At 29.3% G+C, this 15,186-nt stretch overlaps 1 protein-coding gene and 3 non-coding genes across 4 annotated transcripts in view; 2 read left to right on the top strand and 2 right to left on the bottom strand.

The window, feature by feature from the left end:
• LOC113378704 overlaps positions 1 to 15,186 on the top strand; it is a 291,296-nt gene that overhangs the window by 90,324 nt on the left and 185,786 nt on the right. The window lies entirely within an intron of this gene.
• On the bottom strand, positions 8,862 to 8,933 carry Trnae-cuc. Its single transcript has one exon. It is a non-coding gene; the product is annotated as a tRNA-Glu (tRNA).
• Trnae-cuc lies at positions 10,693 to 10,764 on the bottom strand. Its single transcript has one exon. It is a non-coding gene; the product is annotated as a tRNA-Glu (tRNA).
• Trnae-cuc lies at positions 12,012 to 12,083 on the top strand. Its single transcript has one exon. It is a non-coding gene; the product is annotated as a tRNA-Glu (tRNA).

The following is a 15,186-nucleotide window of genomic DNA, read 5'->3' as shown; positions in this document are numbered from 1 at the left end:
TACAACTTGCCCCAAACACGAGGTAAGTTGTAACACCGTTCTTTTTCTAGAAATTGATCAATTGTGAAATAATAAACAAAATTTGTGGTTATGTTTTTATTTAATTTGGTTGAAGAGGAATAGTTACAGCAACTCTCCATCTCCACCTTCATTTCGTAGAACTGCAATCATCAGATTTCAAGATATAATGACTTCACTTTATTTATACATAGTATGTATTATAATTACGAGAGAGTATAGTAAGTTTGAATTGAATATGCAATAACTTTTGGAAGGGGGAATTGAAACAATTTTGTTATAACTGATAACTTATGTTATACAAATCTCTGTATCTAACATATTACGCCTATTAAAAATAACCAACAAGATTAAGTTAATAGGGAATTGCATAAACCTTACCATAATAAGGCCTATGTCTGGCAGTAGGAAGGACAAGGGCAATATCAATTTCCTACTTTCAAGATGTAATAAAATGATTTGAAATTGTAATGATTGTTATCCGGTATAGAAATATACAAGCGAGATAAAAATGTACAGAATCGAACTTTTGCGTTAATTTAGTATTTGAATTATGGTTATAGAATTTGTCGCCCACGTCAAATAAAGTAGCTTCGTGTGAATGAATTCTTGGAGGCGACTCAGTCATTACGGAATCATTGAATTTCAGATTGTAGCTTATTATATATATATATATATATATATATATATATATATATAATATTTTTCTGCGTATATAAACAAGTACATTACGAAAACTCTTCGTAGGCCTTCGTATATCTTGTTGAAACAGGCATTCCGAGCCCATTACTCGGTCCGTTTTATGATTATGTAGCAGGGAGTTACTGAGAACATCTCAAGAAATGCGTAGGTATAGACATTATATGAAAAGCAACAGAATTCACTTCAATTCGTGCCATGTGAGAAATATTCTTAGTTAAAGAACGGGTCCTTTTATATATTAATTCAATTGAATTCGCAGCACAATGTATAGAAACTCTTCTAATAATTATGTGCAAACAAAATTATATTTGATTAATTACATTTATCAAGATTATTCATAATTTTTTTTTGTTCTTAATTTAAGTATGTTAAAAAATATAACTGTCTATGTCCCTGAAATAACAACATAATATGTATACATAAATCAACTGTTTTCTTCACCTGGAAAATTTTGTAAAGGAGGTGTGTGGAATTCAATGATTAACTGAGAGGGTATAATGTATATACTGCGTTCAACATTTTTATTAATTATTTTTTTCTACATTTTTTTCAAACATGTTCATATATGATGATAATAATATGAGAACGATGCTATGCGTTATTAAACGCAGTAAATTAAAATTCTTAACATACATACAGGATTATTCACATACTTTATACGACGGAATATTCCACATCATTACGTTTCATTTTTTTTTCATATCATTAGGTTTCAAAATCACCCTATTTGTACAATACAAAAAATGTATATGTTTCAGTTTGTGAAGTGCGTGTAAGGTTGAAAATTTAAATATTTCTAATTTTTTTTTTAATATTTTCAACCATTTTAAATTTTGATTATTTTTGAAAATTCTGAAAAAAATGTTTTTCGAAAACTTTCAAAATAATATTAGAATCTTTAAAAACTATAATCTATTCAATCTATTACAAAATATTTGGGTTTGTAATTCGAAATTTTTGTTTAAGTTTAAAAGAATAACAAACGGATGCTTTGCTTTGCTTGTTAATAGTTTATAATCAAAAAGCAATGTATGGTTGTGCTGAACGTCCAATTAAAAATCTATTTTTTTCTGATGGATCCTTTCGTTTTAAAAAATAACAAATTGCTCACATAGAGTTGATGTAAAAAATGCATTTTCGTTATTTTTCGATTTTATTAACTTGCCTTACAGAAGGTTAATGATTTAAATGTATATATTTTTAATGGTGGTTTATATATATGTATACATATATATATATACATATATACATATACACCTAAGTCTGTTTTTACACGGAGATTGGTTCCAGAAGAAGCCGTGTAAAAAAAAACCGTGTAAAAAAAGACATTGAACTTATACAAAAATGGGTGATTTGTCCTACTCTCTAAAACCTATTAAAATTAGTGAAAAACAAGAATTTTCAAGAACAAGAATTCATGTTTATTTTAATAATAATTCCCCTAAATTAGTGCTATTCACATTTGCTTTGACCAGTAAAAATTGTTTGTACGCGCTAAAGAGGAATTCACTTAAAACTTTATGCTAGTGTTTGCAAACTATCGATACTATCGATGGTTTCAGACTTTTTTCTTTCATAAATACTTTTTTGTGATATGAACATACATCGCAAAAATTAAATTTGACAAAAAAATTTAAGCACATAAAATTTCAAATCGTGCTAAATGGAATAAAATCGTGTAAAAAAATTAAAAATATTCAATTTTCAAACCGTGTTATATCAAAACCGTGTACAAAAAGACCGTGTAAAAACAGACTTAGGTGTATTCAATTTTCAAACCGTGTTATATCAAAACCGTGTACAAAAAGACCGTGTAAAAACAGACTTAGGTGTATATAATATGTATATGTGTGTGTATACGTTTATATGTATGTATGTGTGTGTGCGTGTATTTTTTGTAAAGCGAATGGAAATGCGATTAGGCATCCGAGACTAGGTTTTTTGCCTGGGTATGTCAAGCTTAGTACCGCTTGTGTTTAATACCGACTAAATCCTTATCTCTTGCTTCTGGTCTCCATGAAAACCGCCGTTAGACACTACTTTATGGGGTAGGATCTAGAATGCTATGATTTCTCTGAATTATTTTCTAATTAGTAACGTTCGCTTCTTTTTTCCAAAGATCGCAAGTCTATTAAGACTTATATTTATGTGTGTGTGACCATCAGTGCAAAAAAGTAAAATAGCTAGTATATTGTTAAAGCAGAAAATTTTTAACTAGTACTTTCAGGAATATTTTATAAAAATATTGATTTTATTAATGATTATGTTTTTGTGCAGCTTTTGCCTTATTTTCTTGAAGTTGCCAATTATATTCCAATAAAATTATAACATTATATTATAAGTGTCTATGATTTGTTTGTGCTGTAGCTTATGAATCCTTGAGCTTTTGTTGCAATATCGTTCTTACACAAGAAAAATAAATATTTCTCTAATGAGGTTCTTAGCAGAATTCAATGATCGGGAATTGTTATTTCATTTCTCATTCGTAAGATATCGAAGAGAAGAGGGCATTAAGTCAAAATATCTCTCAGGCGTCTTTAAAGTGGAAACAGCTACTTAAATAAGCTTCAGTACGCATTACCGTTACGATAGCATTATCAAATCGATTCGAAGCTGGTCTCTCTTTCTGCCGGTATCATATATCCCGCAACAATCGCCCGGACGCCCGGCACTCTAGCTGACGCTTGGATGGATGTTTTCATTTATATTCGAGAACACGAGACAACGCTTTTGACGTGGCGTGTGTGATATCACGTAACTAAGCCCGAGGCCGGGGAGACATGACACTACGTGCCCGCATTCGCGCCCGCGTCCGTGCCCGAACCAACGCCATAATCACCACATAGTAAAAATCTCGCACTCCCTCTATCGCCGGCCCTTCAGGACGCGCTCCATTTTCTGAGATATTTACGGCTTACTTATAATGGTCTGATTATTATATAGACCGAGAGTGATTTTACGAGTGGGAGGTTATGGCGCTTTTCGTATGCTTTATCTGTTGAGGTCACCGTCCCTTCCCATCAAACGCCTTTCGTTATTTTAGTAATTTAGACACAGCGGATTTTATGTACATGCTTAGTCAGTATATATTCGGAATTCTTCGCGGAAAGAAGATTATTGTTAATTTTATGTATGACTCCCTGAAGTTTGAAATGTAAATTTGAGATTTTTTCCCATATTAAACTGTTTTAGGTTCACTATTAATAAAGTTCGTATAGTTAAAATTTCAAACATTGATGCTTAAACCAGAGCGAAACTGAAAATGAATAATAGAAGTCATTTATATTTGCTTACACGTATTTACATGTACATGAAATTTTTGTCAATATATGTTAAAAAATTATAAAAATTATATATTTATTTTAATTATTCAATATGAGAAAATATTTAATTTTAATGGGCACAACTAGTGTGAAATTTTCAAAAAATCGAATTTTCAATTTTTCCATATTTTGATAGGTTATACCTTTGAAAATAACATACCAAAATTTTAAATCGATATCTTGAATAGATTTTGAGTTACAGCTATTTAAAGAGTATAAATATTTAGTATATAGTATAACGATCATTTTATCTTTAAACGCGTTTTTCTCGAAACAGCATTTTCCGAATTTGCTGCAGCGATTACTCAAAAACAAATGATCCGATCACTATCGATTTTTTTTTTACATGTTCTATATATAGTTCTCCGTAAAATGAACTATCGATTTTTTGATCGGATCAAAAATCGAATTTTGGCAGTCCAAAAAAGACCAAAATTTTGGGTAAAATTCGACTTTTTTTTAAAACACGCCGTCATTTTGTCAATTTTTGATTTTTTTCTTCATCGTAGTTCATTTTACATAAAATATCAATTACATAAAATCTAATTTAACAAGCATTTTTCTTTTTTAAATTTCATCCACGTAGAAGACCGCAATCACTGCAGCAGTGAAGGGCCGCAGTGATTTTTGGTCGCGCTGCTGGAAATCGACGATAACTTAAAAAATATTCAATTTTTTTCTTCAAGAATTTTACTATGTATTCTCAAAACATGTATAAATACATGTATTTGAAATGATTGATAAAGTAGTTTTTTAAATATAAATTTCCAAAAATCACCTTTTTTTAGGCCGTTACACTAGTTGTGCCCCTTAATATGGTAAATACATCGAAAACATTTTAAAAACTAGCTGTAAGTGGAATTCTGTCTTAAGGCAATTAGGGCATCGTGCCTTAAGGCAAATTGCTGGAACTTCCCGTACCAAAAATTATTATTTTTTTTTAAAACGATTAACATTTTTGAAAAAAAATTACTTTGAAAAAATTAGATTTTTGAGAAACTATAAATTGGACAAAAATTAGTTTTTTTTGAAAAAAAAAATTTTTTTTAAAAAATTTTTTTTTTTAAAATTGTTTTTTTGAAAAATTTTTTTTTTCTTTATTTTGACATATTGTGGAAGATCTGAACTTTTTTTTCAAAGCAATCGTACTGCTTTAACTACATAGGGACAAAATATAAAGCGCGTAAGCGCCGCGTCGCTGTCTAACGCATAAGCATTGGTACGGAACCGATAGGAATGTTAACAAAATGTATACTTATTGTTAAAATCTCTATAAAATGTCTGATAATTTGATGTGCATATGTCTAATGATCATTTTTGACCGCCAATGGCTCATTTTTTTACTTTTTCCTCTATATCTCCGAACCGCTGGACGTACCTTCATGAAAGTTGTATCGATTCTTCATCTTGTCAATACAAATAAAATGTTTTTTGAATTATTAAAATCGGACGCTCCGTTCTCTTAAAAACTGAGTTACCGTTTTCGGAACTTTTTGCCCCGTATCTTCGGAACGGCTTGACCTGCCTTAGCCAAAAACTAATCAGCACGTCTCCTTATCAATACGGATCGAATGTTTTTTGAATTATTCAAATCGGTTGATCCGTGTTCCCGAAATCGTCGACGAAAATTTGTATCCGCACATACATACACACATACATACATACATACACACCACACACACACACACACACACACACACATACATCCATTTTTTCTAAGGTATGCCAAAATGTTCAGAAACCTCTGAAACGTAAAGATATATAAAAATTTTCATTTTAGATTTTTTTGCGATTACTATAACTTGCCCTACGGGAAGTTAATTATTGAGATTGTTAATTAAATTCTTTTTTTTTGTTCCAGGTAAGAATCTAGAATATGGTGCAAGCAGATTTTTTTGTATCCGCACATACATACACACACATACATACATACATACACACACACATACACACACACACACACACACACACATTTTTTCTAAGGTATGCCAAAATGTTCAGAAACCTCTGAAACGTAAAGATATATAAAAATTTTCATTTTAGATTTTTTTGCGATTACTATAACTTGCCCTACGGGAAGTTAATTATTGAGATTGTTAATTAAATTCTTTTTTTTTGTTCCAGGTAAGAATCTAGAATATGGTGCAAGCAGATTTTTTTCTGGCGAGCATTTATAATGTGTACATTTCAAGGTATTTATAATATTACATTTAAAATATGTTAAGTAGCTTCTCATACAATATAGGAGGAACTCGAAGTCCGCGGTTAAAATAGCCCACCATCATTATCTCAAAAACCAGTAAAGTATAGAATTTTTAAACGATGCTATTTTAAAGTAGAAGAAAAAAGAAAAAAAGGTGTGTAACCAATCGTCAGCTTAACTTCTTACAACGTCGCTATCAAGAGATAAACAGCAATGTATCAATTTTTATAACAGAAGTATTTTTTGTCGTTAGTATTTTTGGTTTGTATTTGTTTTTTTGCTCATATGAATTTTGTAAATAAGAAATTAAAGTCTTTATTAACAAAAATAAATTGTAAAAAAAAGTATTTTTGGTTTAGAGCTTTTTTATTTAGTTCATAATATGTGAATATAATTCATAAGTATACGTTAGTTAATTGTTCTATAAGTTGTATTGTTATTTTTAATTCAGATTCAACAGTTTCTTCTATAAAATCTCACGTGTGGATGGGGTAAAATGGACCATCTGAAACTATATACAATGAAAATCTTTGTGAAAAAGTGTGCCCATGACATTTGTATTTCGCATTGGTTTAATAATAAAGCTATTATAATTGAATTATAAATAATACATGGGATCTGTTTGCGCCTTGGCTATGATTTTTACCCCTCTTTATTGCTATTTTTATTTTTTTTGTTTTTGATTCTAATGTTTTTAACACTTACGGGACGGCACCGATTTCAAAACAATCTACTGTATTGGCTGTAAACTTGATTTCATTGTGTAGGTTATGCAATCTGTTTGATAAAAATTTGTGCTCATTGAAGAACATGCATTTATAATGTTAATTTATTTTTGATCATTTTATAAAGAATGGTGACGTTCAAAACAATTTCCAAAATGCATAGCTGTTTGATTTTGACATGTTTTTCAATAAAATGTTGCTTCCGGCCTTCCTCCTTAGGTCATTAGTTAGATTAGTCAGTATATTTTTTAATTTTTTGTTGCCATAATGGTTTGTTTTTTCTATTATATTGTCTAATAATTCATTTGCAAAATATAAAGTAAAATAAACTATTGGATGTCTTATATTGCTTGGTATTTGTAGTCGGGGTGTTTGTTGATGTATGTCAAACTCAATTATAGCAAAGAAAAAGGCTAAAAATACTACTAAAATAACTTAAAATTATTTTCAAATTACAACACTGTTTATCACTGCTATATGTAATTTATTCAACTTTTCGTTGCAAACGGAGTCATTGTTTATAAAATAGCCTGTGCCTCGCAGAGAATGTTTGTCCACTCAGGTGGACAGCCGTCCCCAAAGAGTTAATATAAATATCAGCGCGATACATTTTGTTACTTTCAGACTTTGAAGACATATTTTAAGTGCATAAGTCGATTTATACAATTAATTTTTTTGTTACAATTAACATTGCTAAATTACAACACACATAAAAAAATTAAGTATTTATTTAAGTTTTTTTACTTGCTTAGTAATATTCACCTCTCTTGATTTTCTCTGGGTGACCTTATCATTCATCTTCAATTATTAAATTATCGCCTTTGCTTATATATCGTATTTCGAAATTCATCTCCTATTTTCTAACATCAGTAAAGCATGACATAATAAAATCGTTAATAAATAATGCACACCTTTTACAATTCCCTATTACATTCAATATTTCATATGAATATGGTCGTATGCTAAACATCAATTATGCCCCTTGATATACAATTATGTAGTTAGGAATGCAATTTTCCTACAAAATGTTGTAACTGCTAAACGTGATGTAAATTGTAGTTTATAAATTAGTTCTTCCCAGGATAAAAGTAATTTCCTTAAATTACCATTCAGTGGCGAGCTATATGTGTAATTAGATGATTTATTAAAAAAGAAAATGGAACGAAACCGCATTAGACTGAATTGAAATTGTGAACTCGCGTGTATTAATCCGTGTTATGATACAATCGTGTGCCACGGATTATTTTTATGACTATTCTTCTTTAACTTTTTCATTGTTGTTTTTTTAACATCTATTTTTAAAATTGTTCGGAGTTTTGTATGCGATTTCGCAACTATTGATGATTTTTATGCTTAAAAATAAATTAATATCGTGCAAGTAACTTGCCTTTAGTCAAATTGTGTAAAGTTTTTAATAAACATAGAGGACTAAAAGAATAATTATTCTAGACTTATGTTAAGTATAATAGTTGTCATTTGAATCTTAATTTTATTTCATATGGGCTTCATTTCAATCATGGTTTTTACTTTATCATTTATATCTCGGTGGAGATTTTACTCATTATATGTATATGAGTTCTATAATATTTTCGCATGAAATTAAATAATATATAATTATTATTATATTATAATTATATATCTGTGTACAATACGTTACGCACACGATTTTCAATCTAATTCAATATAATGCAATTCAATATAATCTTCACTTCCATGTAATTGAATTTAATAAATTTAGGTAAAAAATTTGTAAAATAATGTAATAAATGTAATTTGTAAAATAATGTAAAATTAATAAAAGTTTAGTAATTTTAACTGTAGGTATTCATACAGTTTTGAAAACTGTTTAATTTTAGTGTACGAATATTTGAAAAGTAGGATAAAAAATAATTCCCATGCGGGGAATCGAACCCCGGCCTCCTGGGTGAGAGCCAGGTATCCTAACCACTAGACAACATGGGATATGGTTGGTAATCATTGTTTTGGCATACTGTAGAAAATTTTAATTAATTAAATTGGTGGAACTTCCTGCATTTTAAACTGGTGGCATTGTGCCTTAAGGCAAATTACTGGAACTTTCCGCACCGAAATTTACAGTTTTTATAAGCTCAAAGATTTTATTTTGGGAATTTTAATTTCTTGGATATTATGGAAAAAATTAAAAACATTGCAAATTTTTAATATTGATAACATTTTAAAACAGTTGATTTGTTTTGAAAATTTTTTAAATACTTATATTTTTTGTAAAATTTGAAAATACTGATTGTTTTGAAAATATTTATTGTTATTATTACAAAGTTATTAACATTTTTTAAAAACAAAAATTTTTGATTTTTTTTTTTAATTTTGAAATTTTTTAAAATTTCATAAAGTTTTTCTTAGTCATTCATGTCGGTTATTCGTACTGTTTAAATATTTGAATTTTGAGCGCCAAATGTCATTTAAAAAAAAAATCTGGATCTCTAAAACTGCTGGACATGCCTTTTCAAATTGCCTAATCAATTCTTCAATTTGTATTTTCTATTTTCTGCAATTTTTGCTCCGTGTCTCCGAAATGGCTAGACCAGCCATTGCTACAAACTAATCAGCACGTCTCTCCATCATTAAGAATCGAATGATTTTTGAATAACTCAAATCGGTTGATCCATGCGCTCGAAATTGTGGACGAGAAATTGTATCCAATCAAAACACACACTCACTCACACATTCATCCATTTTTCTAAGGTATGCCAAAATAACGTAAAATATGCAAAAAGTGTCAATTTTGATTTTTGGACGATTACTATAACTTACCCTACGGAAAGTTAATAAGATTAATATTTTCAATAAACCATAAAGTTGTAGCAGTTTGCATCAAAGAAAATTACCGTAGATACTATAAACCAAATAGAGTACTACATGAGTTCAGTTTTAATTAATAATTATACAAGAAACAAGCTTAACTATGTTTCTCTATATTATTACCAATGCGAGGGTAAAGAGATAACACAAAGAGGTTTAAAGTAAAGCAAAATGAATGGAAAGATTAGTAAAAGATACCTTATTCCGTTAAAGAAACGCCCGCAACAGTTTCGATCAGATAAAGGCGATCCTGTAAACCGTTAACTGATTCAATTGTTTCTAAATACAGGTTTACACCCAAGAGAAGGCGTTGATTTCAGCAACGAAAAATAGCTGATTGAAAATTAAATCAAAGTTACTGTGTACTTGCAAACGAAGCTAGTCTTTATTCTTGAATTGCATTTACCTATAAATTGTATGTAAATTTTAAAACATATTCAATGTGTTTTATGTAAATATATTACTTTGATAAATTAAAGGTATGAAATCTACTTTAATAATACAATAATATAACAATAAAATAATTGCTTGAAAAGGGAATAGTTTAATATGATACAACTTTACATAAGGATGGAAAAATCATTTATTGGACTTGACAATTTTGACTTTTATATATTGTCTTATATCTTATAAATTAGACAAATGAGTAATTATAATTTTCGAACCACTTCTAATAGTAGAGAGTTAACAATAAAAATGTTACAAAGTAGTTCACTTCAGGTTGATATATAGTATAGCAAAATCTATTTTTAAAATAAAGTTATAGTTCTCAATTTTTAATAATCTTCTTACAGACTTAAATAAATTGCTGATTTTCATAAAGTTTAAAGGGGTGTCTTATTCTTGTGTATAAATAATTGGAAAATAGAATAAAAAATAATTCCCATGCGGGGAATCGAACCCCGGCCTCCTGGGTGAGAGCCAGGTATCCTAACCACTAGACAACATGGGATATGAATATCGTTTATTGTTTTAGCATACCGTAGAAAAAATTCAATTAAATTGGTGGTGAAACTTGCTGCATTTTAAACTACTGAAAGATCTTGTGGAACATGGCATTGTGCCTTAAGGAAAATTGCTAGAACTTCCCGTACCAGAAATTAAAATTAAAGAAAAAAAATCAATCAATTTTTGAGAATTTTAAGATTTTCTAAAAAAATTGACCATTTTGAAAAATTTGTTTTTTTATACTTTGAAATATTTTAAAAATTTTGAAAATTTTTTCAAAGCAATCGCGATACGTTAGGAGCGTAGAAATAAAATATCGAAGCGCGTGAGCGCCGCATCGCAGTCTAACAGATAAACATCGGTAGGAATCCATAGAAATGTGAACAAAATTTGTTCTCATTATTAAAATATCTAAAAAATATCTGATAATTGTGATGTGCATATGTCTAATGATCATTTTTGTACGCCAAATGGCATTTTATTTTACTTTTTTCATTGAATCTCCAAAACCTGCCTTCCTAAAAATTTCATTAGTTCTTCAGTTTGTCAATACAAATAATAATTCAAAAATGTTTTTTGAATCATTCAAATCCGACGGTCAGTTCTCTCAAAAATTGAATTGCCATTGTCAGCATTTCTTGCCCCGTATCTTTGCAACCGCTAGACCTGCCTTTGGCAAAAGCTCATCAGCATGTTTCTTTATCAATAGAAATCGAAAGTTTTTTAAATCATTCAAATCGGTTAATCCGTATTCTCGTGACCGTCCTCACATGCATACATACACACACACACAAACACATACATCAATTTTTTCTAGGGTCAAAATATTCGGAAACCTGTGAAACGTAAAAACATATAAAAATTTTCATTTCCGATTTATTTGCGATTACTGTAACTTACCCCTTGGGAAATTAAAAAAATCAAGTTGGCGATCGAAATTCAGATATTTACACAGTGCGGATAAACCGACATGAAATGCTAACAAAAACTTTCACAAAATTAAAAAAATCTCAAAATCATAATCCATATCAAAATTTGCAAATGTTTTCAAAATTTTTCATGATATTCAAAATTCTCAAATTAAAATCTACTTTTTCTTATCTGAGCTTGTAAAAACTTCAAATTTCGGTGTGGAAAGTTCCAGCAGATTAAAGCATGCACCACCAGATTTTTTAATAGTTTTAAAGGTTCTACCAATTTAATTAATTAAACTTTTTCTACAGTATCCCGAAACAATGACCATTTTACATATCCCATGTTGTCTAGTGGTTAGGATACTTGGCTCTCACCCAGGAGGCCGGGGTTCGATTCCCCGCATGAGAATTATTTTTTATCCCACTTTTCAAATATTCATACACTAAAATTAAACAGTTTTTAAAACTGTATAAATACCTACAGTTAAAATTACTAAACTTTTATTAATTTTACGTTATTAAAAAAAAAAAAAAATTTGCTGTACTCTATATTGACCTGAAGTTAATTTGAACTACATACATTGAATTGTGGACAGTAAATGCAAAAGGAATATGCATTATATTGACTTATTTTTAGATTGAAAATCGAGCTAAAAGTAATGCACATAATAGATATATAATTATACATTTTATGCGAGAATATTATAGAACTCATATAAATATAATGAGTTAAACTTTCACCAGATGTGTAAAAGATTCAGTTAAAATATGTTTGGAAAGGAGGCTGTATGATACAAAATTTAGATGTAAATGACAACATAATAATATGATGAAAAATTAGTTGATAATAAGTATTATTTTAGCTCTATCGAAAACTTTATGTAATTTGTCTGAAGGCAAGTTACTTGCACCTTATTAATTTATTTTTGATCATTGATGATTCATCAATAGTTCCGGGAAAGGCAAACAAAACTCATCTGTGCACACAGAAATATACTCACATATTACACATGATAATATGTATGCTGTGTGTTAGAATTTGCCATATGCAAAGAGATCTGCTGAATCTATTTGAACAGTTTAAATACTTATGGGATTCTAATTACAAATTATAAAATTTACTCTGAGTAACTAGTAGTATTTACACAATTTGTGTCGAACATATGAAATTGATTCAGAACTTTAAAATGTAAGCGTTGCAATAAGGAATTTTAGTGTTATTTATTTGATGTGAAGATGAAAAATATAGCCATATGAACTTTGGTTTAGGAAGATTATTAAAACTTTCTTATGAAAATCACTCTGAACAAACATCTTTTACTATGTTTTTGGATATTGTTATTGGAAATTAATCAAATTTTTTGTCAAGTTTCAACACTATTTTTTTTTTTTAAATTTTTATATCAACAACTTTAAGAAAGCAAATTATCCGTATACTTTACAACCTTAATCAAACTTATGCAAAAATATTCAATATTGATAAAAAAATGCTTCGAAATTTTTATACTTTAAAATTTTCTATGTACAGTAGAACTTCGATTAACCGGACTAATTGTTGTCGATAGGTATCCGGATAATCGAATGTATGAAGAATGTTGTGTGTTTATTAATAATAACAAATACATACATAGATGTTTATTAAGAAATTGAAACTTTTTTATGTATGTACATATATATTTTCTCAGATTACATTACATACATATACTAAACTGCAGGATTAATCGTGCAAAAATTCGAATTGTAGGTATCTACATGCATATAAATTAGTCGCAGTTGGTAGTTCGGATAATCGCGAATCCGTATAACCGAGGTCCGGATATTCGAAATTATACTGTATATATTACCAAATCATAAACATTTTCTCTAAAATAAATAAGTTAATTTTCTTGCAATATTTGATATATTTCAAACCTTTTGTATATTTTAACTTTTGTATTATAATTTTTAAATACAATTATGATAATACTAAATATCATTGTAATCAATTTAAATATAGTTATGGTAATCGTAAAAAAATCGAAAATGATTTTTTTATATACCTTTACATTTTGAAGCTTCCTGAATATTTTGGAATACCTTAGAAAAAATGTTTGCTAATGTGTGTTTTGTTCACGATTTTGAGAACATAGACCAACCGATTTAAATGATTCAAAAAACATTTTAGTTGTATTGACAAAGTGAAGAACGCTTCGATATTTTGTCTCTAAAACAGCTCCGTAGGGCGACAGCATTAAGTATAAAAAAATCAAATTTTTCAAAAATTTCCAAATTCTCAAAAATCTATTTTTTTTCAAGGTAATGAAAAAATTTCAAAGCTTCTAAAAATTTTAAATTATGACACGGGAAATACTAGTAATTTGCCTTAAGGCACGATGCCATGCATCACTTCGCATTTGTATTTGTAGAACGGAATATTCAGAAATATTTCTTAATCCTGAATGTTATACACCTATAGCACTAGTTATTTCTTAAATCTGTTAAATGTTAGCGGTTTGCACAACGGATTATCACCACATCGCCGATTCTCCCGATTGTGGAATATATTTCATTAGCAATTGGGTTGTACGAGCCTGTTATCGATGGGTGGGTCCGGCCCGTGCCTCAACGACGGCGCCGATTTGTAATTACACCCCAGCGGCCAACGTAGAACAAGCGGTAATCTTTCACATTCAGATCGCGGTTCAACAGTAATTTTCCTAAAGGCCGACGTCAGATAAGAGGCAAACCGCGTTAAACTAACGACCGCAGTCAACGCTATCTACAATTCTAGAATTTCACTAGAACAAGAGACGATTTCTCTATCGAAGTGCGCAAATTCACCAATTTGCAAGAAATACGTCTCTAGTCGTGCAATAAATTAAAATTCATTGTAGATCTTACGATGAAACACGATGATTATGTACTGCTTGCATTACTTAATTTGCATATTTTTGACGATGTTCTAGAAATTAAAAATATTTTTATCAGTGGGTGTATACATATACAGACACTCGCACATATATATATGCATACGCACACTCATGTATAGGGTAGGAGGGCACAAAGGTCCAATTTGTCAATAAATAACACATCAAATAAATAACTATCTGACTATATTTAGTCAATGTCCCAGTTAATTCATCATTGTACAAATGTGTATTTTTGTTGTTTTTCAAAAGTTTGTCACCTAAGTAAGGTCTTTTTTACCTTATTGTTAGGCGAGGTAACGGCAAACAGGTTAAATGTCTTATTTTTAATTTTAAGAGGATTTTACGAAATAATAGCCACATTATTCTACCAATGCAAAATATAAATTTCCTGGATACATTTTTCACAGAGATAACACTGTACATAAATTTGATTTGGTATTTCTTCAGAAGAGTTGAAAAAACTATTTAATTTATATCTTGTAAAATTGCTTTTATTAACTTCATTTACTATTTTTATTGTTCACACCTTTGCCAGGGAAAAGGTTCAGTTGGTCCCTTCTATAGAAAGGTTCTATAGAAAAAACTGTTTAATCTAACTTAAAA

Source organism: Ctenocephalides felis, unplaced genomic scaffold (genome assembly GCF_003426905.1).
Source record: "Ctenocephalides felis isolate EL2017-DRISC unplaced genomic scaffold, ASM342690v1 CF-g0.4_SCAFFOLD_01886, whole genome shotgun sequence".
Taxonomy (NCBI): Eukaryota; Metazoa; Arthropoda; class Insecta; order Siphonaptera; family Pulicidae; genus Ctenocephalides; species Ctenocephalides felis.
This window is presented reverse-complemented; position numbering and strand designations above follow the sequence as displayed.